The sequence below is a fragment of the Oenanthe melanoleuca genome, chromosome 22 (assembly GCF_029582105.1).
Source record: "Oenanthe melanoleuca isolate GR-GAL-2019-014 chromosome 22, OMel1.0, whole genome shotgun sequence".
NCBI lineage: Eukaryota > Metazoa > Chordata > Aves > Passeriformes > Muscicapidae > Oenanthe > Oenanthe melanoleuca.
Window position 1 is genome coordinate 4,569,599 of NC_079355.1, and position 13,002 is coordinate 4,582,600.

General features: G+C 49.7%; 1 protein-coding gene across 2 annotated transcripts in view; it reads left to right on the top strand.

Moving 5' to 3' along the window:
- ZMAT4 (zinc finger matrin-type 4) overlaps nucleotides 1-13,002 on the top strand; it is a 48,479-nt gene that overhangs the window by 902 nt on the left and 34,575 nt on the right. The gene's annotated exons all lie outside the window — the stretch shown is intronic.

A 13,002-nucleotide genomic window follows, 5' to 3' on the forward strand; every position in this document is an offset into this window, starting at 1 on the left:
AGGCTCGGTCCTTGCCCGGCCCCACCTGCTGCACTGGAGCTGTCCGCGGGCCAGAGCTTGGAAACGACCCCTGGTTCGGGCTGTGTGCCGGGTCTCACAGCTGACCTCTGGTTCGGGCTGTGTGCCGGGTCTCACAGCTGACCCCTGGTTCGGGCTGTGTGCGGGGTTTCTGTTACCTGACCCCTGGTTCGGGCTGTGTGCGGGGTCTCACAGCTGACCCCGAGCTGTGCGCATTGCCAGCGGCTTGTATGCCTTACTTAGTGATACCGGGCTTGGGCAGTGCCTCCCTGGTTCCTGATGCCAGTCGTGCTTGGGGTAGTCACACACTCCTTGTAACCTCCCGTGATGCTGGTGACCTGAGCGTGTGGCATTTGGTGAAGAACGAGATTTGCAGAGCATTGAATTAAAACTCATCAGTTTGCATTTTGTGCGTGCGGCTGTGCTGTTTGCTCCTGCAGGAGCACGTGCAGTCCCTCTGCCCCGGAGGGTGAGGTGAGCCAGGGATGCTCTTGGGCAGGAGCAGCTCAGAAAGGAGGACGCTGGGCAGCTTCAGCTTTGGGGCCATCGTCATTCCACAGGCAGGGAATAGTGACCTGGAGCATTGCCTGACACTGCACTGTGCTTTGCGCATGATAAATAGGTGCAATAGAGGTGCTTTGCTAAAGGGTCTAGACTTACTGTAGGAAGGGACAAGAAGGGGAGGCAGCACAGGAGCTTTCTAGAGTACAAATGGGTCTTTCCCTCTGGTTTTATCAGAAGCAGGAGGTCAGGAGTCCTTTATTACTCCCAGAGCAGTGTAGACCTGTAGGTTATAAACCTCCTGATGTAAGTGTCTCTGTACCAGCACCTCCTGCATCTCTGTCCCTGGGGAGGATCCTGCCTTCAGGCCACATCCTGGAGTGGGACAGTTTCAAAATTTGGGGTGATTTCCAGTCCTCACAATTGATTTTATCTGACCATTCTTAGTAACTTCTGAGTCACTCGGAATAATTGATCCTTGTCCATACATTTCACTACGGTTCTATGTTTCAGAGCTCATTTCCCTTGCCTCTGGGTTGCTCAGTCTTAACTTTCCTTCTGCATCCAGCCTTCCTCCCTTGGGCTTTTCTGCCTTCTCCTGCCCTGGACAAGCAAGAGGAGGTGCAGTGCTGCTGCCTTTCACTTTTCCAGGTGTGCTGCAGCCCGAGAGACCTCCCCAGCTATTTGCAGCATTGCTGACTGCCCCTACTTGAAAAGCGTCTGTGTAAGGAGTTGTTTGCCGATATTTGCCTGGATTTGTTTTATTTGCTGCTTCCAGTTTACAGAGGAGTCGGTGCAGCCCGTTGGTCCTTGCTGACTGAGCACCTTGCTCACCACAGGCAGCTGGTTTCCTCTCTAGGGATTTATGGCTCCTGCACCACCTCTCCCTCTTTGCTGGGGATTCACCTGGGAATGCTGATGCCTGGTCTGGTCTGCTGGTGGATTTGTAATCCCTCCCTGCAGGGAGGGAGGAAAGATCCCCAAGCCCCTCAACAGACAGGCCTCATGCCAGTGGTTAAGGGCAGACAACAATAGTGGGGGCTTGCTGAGAATTATTCCTTTGCAAGAAGCAACTTTTGGTCAAAAGTTGGAATCTTTTTGAGACCCATAAGTCTCCAATCAAACCCTTTTCCATTGCAAGGTACTCTTTCATGATTAGGTGGGCTCTTCAAACCCTCTTGGAAATGGCTGTGAAGTCCTGGGGCTGATCCTGGCTGGTCCTTGCACTGGTGCCCTGGGCACTTTTGGATCTGGGGTTCTCACTTTATCTGGGTTAAGCTCCCAAGGAAAGAGGTGTGCCTTGAGATCCAGAACTGGTTTGAGAGATCAGAACTGGGCCAATTTCTAGGCCAGAACGGGGCTTTGGGTGTCCCAAGGGCAGATTTGGGTACAGAAGCAGTTGAAGGTTCCCACCTCCCTTCCTTGCACAGGTGCCTCTGCTGAAGCAGAAGATTTATCTCCCTGACATCTGCTGGGCAGGTAGCAGGACATATGGCAGGACATAGCTCTAGTACTCCTTTCAGAGCATGAAAAACACTCCTTTTGAGAAGGACTGGAGCTGTGAAATGCAGATGAGCTGCCCCAGGAATAGCAGCAGCCTTGGGGAGTGGAGAGAAAGCTTTTCTTCATGCCCTACCACCTCACCCTGTGAAGGGAGCGTTCGCTGTGTCTGCATCCCCCAGGGGAAGTTTAACAGCACCAGGCTTTGCTGTAACCCTCAGGCACCGTGTGGGTGAGCCTGGATGGAGGAATGGCTGAATGGGAGAGCGCATCTCTGCCTCTTGGTTTCAGTTCTATCATTTCCTGGGTGCTTTGTTGGTGCCACCCTCCCTGTGCCCTGCCTGGGGCACCGCAGGCACCGATGCCCAGGGGCTACCCTGCCCTGTCCTGCAGCAAGCTTGAGAGCTTTAGTTAGTTTAGATTGGTGAGTGCATTTAAAAAGTCAAGAGGTATTAAATCCATATTTTTCTGGGCTGTGGCTTGTATCAGAGCTGTGCACAGGAAAGCAAAGGGTGTTCAGGGGTGGCTTACGCTCTGCTCTTGGCTTGTGCCTGCTCGTACACAAGAGCATTTGGGTCTTTGTGTTTCTGCTCACCTTGCAGCAGACACAGGCAGTGCTTTCTGTTCTTCCTTTGCACCTGTTCTGCTGACACCTGCGTTTTCCTCGGCCTGGAGGTGTGAGTGCTTTACCTGCCGCCACCTTCTCCTGCAGAGCAGAGGATGGCTTTTTGCAAGGAGCCAGGGGGAGCCGTGCCACTCACTTCTTCCTTATTAATTAGAAAGGAATAAAGTAGCAGAGGGATCAGATTTTGAGAAAGACCCAGAGTTCCAAAATGCTCCCAGAGGGTAGATCCCTAATTACTCTCTAATTGCATTAGAGTTTAATTTGTTGTTGTTTTTACTGTAATGTTCCCATTTTCCTCGACAGTTTGCTCTGTTTCATTAACTAGAAATGGCTGGAGATGAATATTTGCAGTATGAAAACTTGCCTGTTGTGCAATGCTTGACAGGTTTTAGGCCTGTGTTGTGCTGTCAGGGACCTGGGTGACTCTGCCAGCCCTGGCTCTTTGGGACCCAAGCCTCGGGTGCAGTGCTCACCAAAGGGCAGAATTTTGCCTGTACCTGCAGGTTTGGTCCTGCGACTTTTGATGTCTGTCCTGCTTCCAGGAGACATGGAAAAAGCTGAGCTGTCCCCAGAGCAGCTTATGGGCAGCTGCTCTTCAAAAGGCTTGTTTAATCCATTTCTCCTGAGCACAGTGGGGAGCAGGTCTGGAAATGAATTTGGGAAGCTTCAAAAAGGGTTTTCAGGAGCTTCATTTAGAAAGCAATAGGGGAGAAGAACATTGCTGCTTTTAATTCTGAAGCAGAAATATATTTACTTTGCCTTGTTTAAGGGGAAATGATGTAGAAGGTATAGCTAAGCTTAGACCTGCTTTTTGCCAGTGTATCTTTGTTGGTGAAACAAATCCTGAAGGTGGAAGAGTATAAATAAACCTTTCCAGTTTATCATCCTCAGCACCTGAGACCTTTAGAGGCATCACTTGTCTCCTGCTTTGATCTGCTTGCTTATATGTCACATACATGTTCCTTGTGTGTGTCACAAAGGGCACCTGAGGGTCCCCCTGCTCGTGTGGCTGTGGTGGAGCTGCACCCACAGCCTCAGACAGTGACATGAACCATGAGGAGACATGGGGAGCTGCACTGTGAACTCAGAACTGCTCCTAAATTTGATCCAGCCACCTCAAAACAGTGGGTGGACCTGGTGATGAAGTGAGACATTGATATTTAAAGCTGTCTTGAGGGATGCAGCCAGAGACATGACACTCAGCAGCGAGCTGTGAAGGTGAGACATGCTCTGGTTTCAGAATTCACTGAGAAAATGGGAAAAGCTTGGGAGTGCTGGCTCTGCAGCACCTAGAGTGGCTTCTCAGAGCCCCCAGGAACAGGATGGAATTGAACACTCTGCATTTGAAACCATAAATCAGAGGGTTAAAGCTGCTGCTGTGCAGAATGCTGTGCAAGCCCCTCTATTATTTGATATATAATAAGCACTTGTGAGCTGATTGTGTTGGAGGCAGAAGCTTTTGTGGGCTCTGTGGAACCAGGGTGCTGAGGCTCCCTGCTCTTGGCTGCAGCCCTGGCTCTCAGAGCACTGCTGGTGTCTCCCACATCTGTGCTTCCACCTCCAAGTTTCAGTCTTGGCTTTAGTGACAGCATGGGGCAGAGGGAAGCCAGAGTTTAGTTTGACTTAAAATGAAAACTAATTAATCAATTCTGTGTTTCCCACCCTACAGTGCCACTGGTGAAAGCATCAAGATGATAACTGCAGATTCAACTGCTCATTTGAAAATACTGAGCAATTAGATAAGTTTATGACAATATTATTTCCTGCCACTAGAGATGATTCACAATACTACTAATTGTAGCAATAATTAATCTGTCTAATTTTCAAGCGTGCAGCTGTAGTTGGTGGCAGTCTGGCGGGGACAGGAGCCACACAGAGTGTGGGGACCTGTTATTTTCTCTGTTTAATTGTCAGAGTCCTTTACTGCACTTGCAGCTTGCTGTGCCTTTGTGGGGAGGTGTGGGCTGCTCCCCTTGCCTGCACAGCCTGGGGGTCCCAGCAGCTCCCCACGTCTGGGAGCTGAGGACAGAGGGTGTGAACAGCCAGTTCAGAGTGCTCTGCTCCCACAGTGGCTTGGACAGGGCATTACAAAGCAGCTGGGATGTTTTTTGGACATACAAGGAGCATTTTTGAGCCCTTTTTGCTCCTAGCCAGACCATAAGGCTGACAGCCATGGGTGCAGGATAACCTGCAAGGTCCACTTGGAAAACTGAGGGGATATGAAACACATTCCTTTATTTTAATACCTTTCTGTTGCTTCTGAGTACCACAGGGGATGTCTCATAAATGCTGTAGGAATTGGAGTCCCCAGCCTGTGCAGTGAAAGGGAGACCTTTCCAAATCTCTGAATCACAGCTGGTCTCTGAAAGGAGCAGCCCCAGAACGTGCCCAGCTCCAGCCCTTCTGCAGTGGCAGTTTAATCTCTCACAAAAATGGAACAATTTTTGTTTCTGGACACCCTTTGGCACACGGGGCTGGAGCACTGCGGTGGACGTTGATAAACCATTTCTCATCACTCTTGTATTGATAAGGGACAGAATGCTGGTTTTATCCCAGAGGAGAAAATGGAACATGAATTATCCCAGTGGCTTGCTGAGGTGCTCCCAACACAAGGAAGATAGGTCTGACATAAAAGTCCAGCATACTTCTATTTGTGTGGCAGAGTGGGAGATGCTCCTGCTTCTTTGAAGACAGCAGTGCAAACAAAAGGAGGGATTTGGTTTTTTCTTTTTTAAATCAAAGATGAGCAAAGACACAGAAGGTGCTGTAGTAAGGATGTAAATGTTTTATGTTTTATTTAAGATAAAGCTCCTTGTTTGCTGTTGCTCACAAAGCTAATTGACAGATTACATGATAATAAGAAGGAGTTTAATGAAATCTGCCGATACCTTTCAGAGGATGAGGAATTCGGATGTGCAGTTAAATGAGGCCAGAGGTTTAGCTGCTCTGTGCTAACTGCAAACATTTGTATTCCTGGTATCTTGTTTCTAAATCATTTCATCGATGACAAGAAGCTGTGCTGTAGCAGGGAGCTGTGGCTGAAGGCAGCAGAGTCCATCAGTCACCGCAGGCAGGGAGGGGCTCCTGGCCAGAGCTGCTCAGGTGGCCCTGAGCTCCTGTAAATCCTCACCAGGTGGCACTGGGTGAGTCACCTCTGGCTGGCAAATACAGGGTGGGAAAGGAGCTCAGCCCTTGCTTCAAACTCATGGATAACCAGAGCATCTCTGCCTCTGCTGTCTCTGACTTGGTTCAGGTCTGCTGGGCAAGGAGCGTTTAGTGCTGTCAGTAACCTGACAGTAACCTGGTCTGGGATTAGTGCTGCTGAGGCTGGTTGTGGTTTTGGGAAGAGGTGCTTTAGCTTAGCCAGCTAGACAAGCATGCAGGCTTTTATCAGGGATCTAGAATTAAAATAATCCCCCATCAGCAATGGACAGATCTGTTCTCTGGAGGCTTCTCCTAAGTCTGTTGCCACCTTACATGGCTTTTCCTCTTGGGTTTCTGAGCTGAAAAGCTGATGGGGACTGACAAGCCCTGATTATGCAAAGTACCAGAGGCAGCGGGCTGGGATTCGGCTTGCCTCACTTCCTGCCATTCTGTATGTTGTTGGGAGCCCCTGGAAAAAGTAGGTCCTGCTTGTCCCAAATTAAACAATCAGTGCACGGCAGGGCTGTCTGGGAGCCCGTTCTGGCTGGGTGCTCCCCTGGCTGGGCAGCACTGGCCCTGGTACCAGGGTGCCCCAGCCCGACTGTGCCCAGGCTGCACGGTGCAGAGGTATTTGTGTGTGTTTTTGGGAGAAAGCACCGTTTCCATGGCGACTGTGGGCATCACACGGCAGCCTGGCTCCGGCTGCACCCCATGGTCCAGCGCTGGGGTGGGAGGGGGTGAGAGGGGAGAGCACTGGGTATGGAGCCAGGGCTTCAAAGCAGGCTGGGCTGGACAGGCATACTCCCCAGGCTGGGCAGGCCTGGCTTGGTCAGGGGAATCTGTTCCTACAGGGAGCTGCCTGCAGGAGCTGAGTTTTGGGTCAAGGTCCCTCTTGCTGAGCATCCTGATGCACCTGCATTCTGCCTTCCCCTCTGCATCTGGCTCCAGCAGCACCTCTGTCTCGAGTGCAGACTCTGCAAAGCCTGCACAGCTCTGCTTTAACCCCCGTTTCAGGAGCTTTCTGGGCTGTCCCCACTGCTGAGGGTTGAGCTGTGCCACCTGGCTGTGCTGGAGTGAGTGACAGAGCCCTGTCCTTGAAGTGTGCAGGACACAGCATCGACACCCTGAGGCAACTCAACTCCCTTGAGTTATTACAAACTGTATTAAAACAGTCACAATATATCAATCTCTTTTTTTAAAAAGGTATTTTTATTCAAATACATGCATCTGCAATTAAACCCTGCTACAGGATGTTGTGTGAATAATTAGAAAAATTCATGTGCTTAATGGGATGCTTGCATTTGTAGGGAAGGAATGATGCTGCTGGCAGGATTGCAGCATGGCTCCCTCTGAACTTGGCAGTGGCCTTCCCTCGTGTCCCCTGAGGTACTTGGGGGCATGGAGGGCTTGTCTCCGCTGATTCTGTGCTCTCTGATTCTCTGCCTGTAATTTGCCTTGTGCTCCCACTTCAAACAGGCATTAGGTCACAAAGTCTCTGGCTGGGTTTTAGTGCTGCACATAGGCTCGAGTCTCTCTCTCTTGCTCCCCTGTTCAGGTGGGGCTGTGCTGCAGGTGGGGCTGCAGGGGCACACCTGGACCCCTGGCCCTTCTCTGTTCTGCCTGCAGGTTATTCCTGTCTCTCCTGGCTTCCCTCTGCCACAGAGCACTGCTTTTCCTGATGTGTTCATCAGGCTGTTCTCTTGCTTGGTTCTGTTTGTGTAAATGGTACCTTGATGATTAGGTGAGGAGATGGGAACATCTGGCAGCTTTCTCCCTCGCCCAGAGCTCATGAGTCTTGGGAAATCAGTGAGACGTCCCTGGCAATTTCCTCCTCACAGCAGCAGGAAAGCTGAGAGGTTCTTTTCAAAAGCACCATCTCCATCCATTGAGAGGGCACTGCTGTTGTGTCCTGGCAAACACAGAATCCCAGAATGGTTTGGGTTAGAAAAAACTTTAAAGATCCTCTTGTTCCAATTCCCTACCATGGGCAGGGACCACTTCCACTAGCCCAGGTTTCTCCTGGCCTGTCCAGCCTGGCCCCTTGGGCACTTCTGCCAAGAAGCTTGCCTGATTTCACTGTTGGAAATGGTGTGAAGTGAGGCACTTGGGGTGCTGAGGCTCTGTGTCCCCATGTTCTCCACAGCCTCTCCTCTCTGCTGACACATGCAGCAGCCACGTGCAGGATCTCTCCTGCTCTCCAGCTCATGCCACACACAATCTTGTTCTGATTTTCAAGGCTCCGATAAAGCGTGTCAAAATGCATCAAAGGCTCAGTGCAGAAGTGAAGCAAATTGACTCTGTAGAGGATTTAGGGAGTGGAGGGAGTTGGGATAAACCCCCAATCAAACAAGAACTGCAGGGAAGGTGAAGCATGATAGAGACAGCAGATGTGCAGCACATTCTTGATTTGGCAGAGAATGGGGAAAAACTGAAAATAGAGCACACATCCTCTGGAGATGTGGCTTGTAGGGACACACTGCCATGAGCTCTGGGACACAGGATTATCTGAGCTCTCTTCCACTGCCCTGCTGCACCTCTCTGGGACTGTGGAGGGACAGCAAGCAGATTCAGGTGAGGTACAGGCTGTGAATTTGGGCTCTTGCACCAGCTCAGGGTGGGCTGCAGGTCCTGTCATTGCCATGGGCTGTCCTGTTCTTTCTGCCTGTGCTGCCAGAGAGAGCCAGAGCACAGAATTGCCCCGGGCTGCCCCATCCCAGCCCTGTTCCTGGCTGCTATGGCCTCCAGCACCCAGACAGTCTCAAGGCAATCAAAGCAGGAGCAGAATTTCACTCATGGAACAGGCTCAGCCATTGTCTTGTCATGCTGGGAAATCAGGCACTTCAAAAGGCAGTTTTGCATTTCTTCAGATGCTTCGATGTAAGTGCAGTGACAGAGTTGCTCAAAGCACATTAATTATTAGTAAAGGCTTTTTTTCTTTTTATTGCAAGACAAATTAAACAACAGACGAAAACAGGAGGTGTTACATGAGATGTTAATCCATGGGAGAGTGACAGCAGCAAAAGCCACAAATAATTTATAACATGAAAATCAGGACATTTAATTTTTGGCTTGTTGTTTGCATTTGGCATTTGTAGATGTGCTCAGTTGCCACTTCTCTTGTGGTCCAGTGTGGAGATTTCAGTGGCTGTTAATTTTGGAAAAAGTGATTATAGGCCTTCGAGAGTAAATCAGATAAGAGACCACAATTTTTTTTAGCTCCTCTTAACTGGAAAAAAACAAGTTGCTGAACCCCGTGTTTCCTGTGGCATTCCCTGTCCTCGACTGGGCAATAGAAAAAATGAGTATGTACAGGAATTCCAGGGCACTTCTACCACTCTCCTGTGTGACAGGGACACATTCAGCATGTGACCCTCCACCTGGAGGGATTCACCTGGTGCAAAGCATTTCCTTAGAAAGGAATTTGGCTTTGCATAGTCTCTAATGTCAGTTGTGGGTTGCTATCGTCTAAAATTTAGTGCAGCTTAGTTTGCACCTGTGTGGACATTGCCAAACCTGGTGTAAGTCTGATCAAATGGATTTTCATTGAGCTGTTACAGTCACTGGGACTGCTGAGAGGAATGGAACTGTGTGGCACAAGGTGTTGCAGATGAGGTTTTGTGGCATCTGAGCCGTTCCTGGAGATGGGCAGGGGCCGTGGGTCTGGAGCAGGGAGGGCACTGGCACTGCAGGGTGGCACTGGAGGCTGTGATAAACCCCACTGAAGGACACAAAGCAGTTGTCATCTTTGGTAGAGGCCCCGTCATGTCCCACCTGGGGAGGACACCAGGAGCTACAGGTGTTTATACTCAGGTGCTTCTGCTCGGTGTCACAGTTTGTGTCCGGTGACAAGGTTATGGACCCTATGTTAATTCTTTAGTTCTCAGCAAGGAAAGCCTCTGAGAGCATTCAGGACCATGTCCCACCCTGCTCTGCCCCTGTGGCTGCCCTGGAGTGTCCCTCACAGCCCCTCGAGGACATGCTGGTGGTGGGGCGGGGAGCCCCTCCCTTCCCTGCTGCATTTTGGCAGGTGGGTGTGAGGTGAGAGCAGCTGAGGGCTGGGCAGTCCTGGAGTAGCGGGGCATGTGTGGGCAGGGAGAGAGTCACAGTGGTATTAAGTGATTAGAAATACATAAATATTAATTGCTTGTGAACTCCCTCTATCACACTCGCAGGCAGAAGAAGTTAATAAATCACTGCTGGGATTAACCCACAGAAGGGTAATACAGAATGGATCTGAGATGAGACACAAATGGGGAGGGAGCTTTTCTGGAGAGGAGGAAATGCTGGTTTTAGGCCAGGAGCCCACAGCATGAAGCTGTGTTCTTCTCTTTTTCAGGGTTTGTGTCTGGAGCCTGCCTCTTGCTGCAGAGGGGAGCCTCACCCAGCCTGGCTGTGGCATCCTGCACCAGGCCTTGGAGGCAGCAGGTGTTTGGTTCCTGCACAGATCCCCAGGGAAATCCCAGCCCTGCACCCTCCCTGAGCTCTGTGCAGGTGCAGCCAGTGCCACCTGGGCACTGGGGCAGCTTTAAAACCTCTGTGTTGGAGAGGGGTGTTCATCTCACTGCCTCTCCATGCAGCCATGTGTTCATCTCACTGCTTCTCCATGCAACCCTGCATTCATCTCACTGCCTCTCCATGCAACCCTGCATTCATCTCTCTGCCTCTCCATGCAACCCTGCATTCATCTCTCTACCTCTCCATGCAACCCTGCATTCATCTCTCTGCCTCTCCATGCAACCCTGCATTCATCTCACTGCCTTTCCATGCAGCCATGTGTTCATCTCACTGCCTCTCCATGCAGTCCTGCTTTCATCTCACTGCATGCTAGCTGCACATTCTTTGCTTGCTTTTGCTCCTCTATTGCATTTCTGTGGGACAGGTAATTATCCATTTTCTCAAGTCAATGGCTGGTGCTTGAATTTAAACTTGTCCTGGGGCTGTCTTGGTTTTAGTGGCAAGTTTGCAAGGGTGATTTCTATAAACAGGTGGTGGTAGTGGATTGCTTGTGTGGAAATCTTCCTTGCTAAGGTGAATATATTATTTCTTGTCAAAATTTAATTTTGCCCAGAGCAGCTATTGTTACCAGAGCTTTCTAATTATTTTAAGTAGCCACGCTTACATATGCTTGAATCCTCCCAGCAGTTTAGCCTAATGTATTCATGCAGAAGCATAAAGGAGGTATTGCTTCCATTTGTTCTTTTGTTCTTCCTAATCCCCATTTCTCTCCTCTGCCTTACTGTACTTCCCATCACCATGAAAAAGCAGCAGTGAAACCCTGTGCCAGAATCCCAGGTGTGAGGACACCCAGTTACATTTCTGTGCCTGGATGAGGGACCCTTGCCGTCCTGCCAGATTTGGCAATCCTGGGGACACAGGGAGCTTTCAGTGACCAGGATGTGCCACTGCTCACCTGTGCAGAGTGCTCATCCAGGCACAGAGAGCTGCTCCTGGGACAGCAGGATTTGGGAGCAGGGCAGGAGAGTGGGAGCTTTTGTCATGTGTGACTGTGCTGTGGGTGGCTATGTGAGGCTCTCCGATTCCAGAGAGACTTTATTAGGTAACTCGAATATTTACACATGAATTGTGGTGCACAAGAGTCACATCAGCAGCTGAAGCACCGTGTTCTCCTGGTGCTGAACCTGTGATACCGAGGTGAACACATCCCACACCTGTATCAGGACTTGCAGTTAGGGAAAAAGCCTAAGATCCAGTTCCTGGATAAGCCTGTTCAGCCCCTGCTGCTACAAAGGAGGACAGAAGATTCCGTTTGAGGAAAATAGACTTGTGCTCTGTTCTCAGAGCGCAGAATGCTGAACTAACACTGAGAAGCTTTTGATTTACTCTGATTTTTGCAGTGAGGGTTTGTACTAGTGCTGCAGGCTGCATGCAGATGAAGGTGGTTACCTGTCTCTGGCTTGGTGCTGGATTGAGCTTTAATGAGATTCCTGGGTTTGCTTTGTGTCAATCTGTTGGAGTTAAGTGCCATTACTTCCTCCCCCTTTGTTTTGCCTTTGATGCAATTTTGCAACACTTCTTGTATTCCTAAAAGGGTCTTTTGGTGTCTTTGAAAGTTTCTCAATGCAACATCTCTCTGGACAGAGTAAATGAAGATTAAAACTAGGCAGAGAAAAGGAGAAAACAAGCAAACGTCTTGCAGAATCAAACAAAGAGCAGCAGCAGCAGAGGAGCTCTGAGATTTGTGTTTTTGTCTGGTAAACCAGCACACCTGAGCAGACCTTTTCCTGAAACTCAGGTCTCTCCAAGCTGGCAGTCTCTGGTGTCAGCTCAGCTGCTTGTTTTCATGAAATATGCAGAGGCCACGGTAACCGTGGGATGACAGGACCCTGGGGATTTGGCATAACCAGCTCCACTGCACAGCCCAGCAGTGACCAGCCTTTCTCCACCTGACTCCTCTGCTAATGACATCTCATAGCTGTTCATTTCCATGTTACTTTTCTTCCCAGTCAGTGAAATGAGCTCTATAACACCTGTGTTATCAGTCTTCATTATGCTCAGATTTGTTATGATTGTGAATTAATAGATTTTATCTTGGCATTAATGAAGGCACCAGACTTTCTTTTCCCTCTTACTTTGCATAGGGGTTGTTTTAAATATTCTCTCTATGCAGCTGTTTCTGTTTTCTGGCTCTGCTTGGGTCCAGTCTGTTGTAAGCCTCAGCCTTCCTGATCCACCCCTTGATTGTGGATTCAGACTTGTGTACCTGCAAGGGCAGGAGAAGGCTGTGAACAGAGGGGCAGCTTGTTCCTGTGAATCAGAGCACTGAGAAAGCTGGTTTTAAAGGTGGAAGTGTCCTTGTAGAAAGTTCTGGGCAACATATAAATATTTAAACAGCTTCTGGAGAACATCACAGCCCAGTAAATCATCCAAACAATTCTTTTCCACATCTAAATTGAAAAATACAACAAAGTGCTCTTCCAGCTTAAAACCACCTTTCTCCAGGTTGTGAGCTGTTTGCCTTCTCTATAAAAGTCTTTATGAGCTCTTTTATTGTTGTATAAGCAATGGTCAAGCCCGTTTTGAGCCATGAGCAGTCTCTGCCACAGCTGGTTCTGTGTGTGGTGTTTCTAGATAGGACAGGTGATGAGGAGCAGCTGTTCCCAAGCAGCTCACACGTGGGTGCCATGGCAGGACCAAGCCGTGGCACTGTGCTGTGCCTGTGGCATTCAGAGGATGGGTGTGCTTGGGCACCCCTG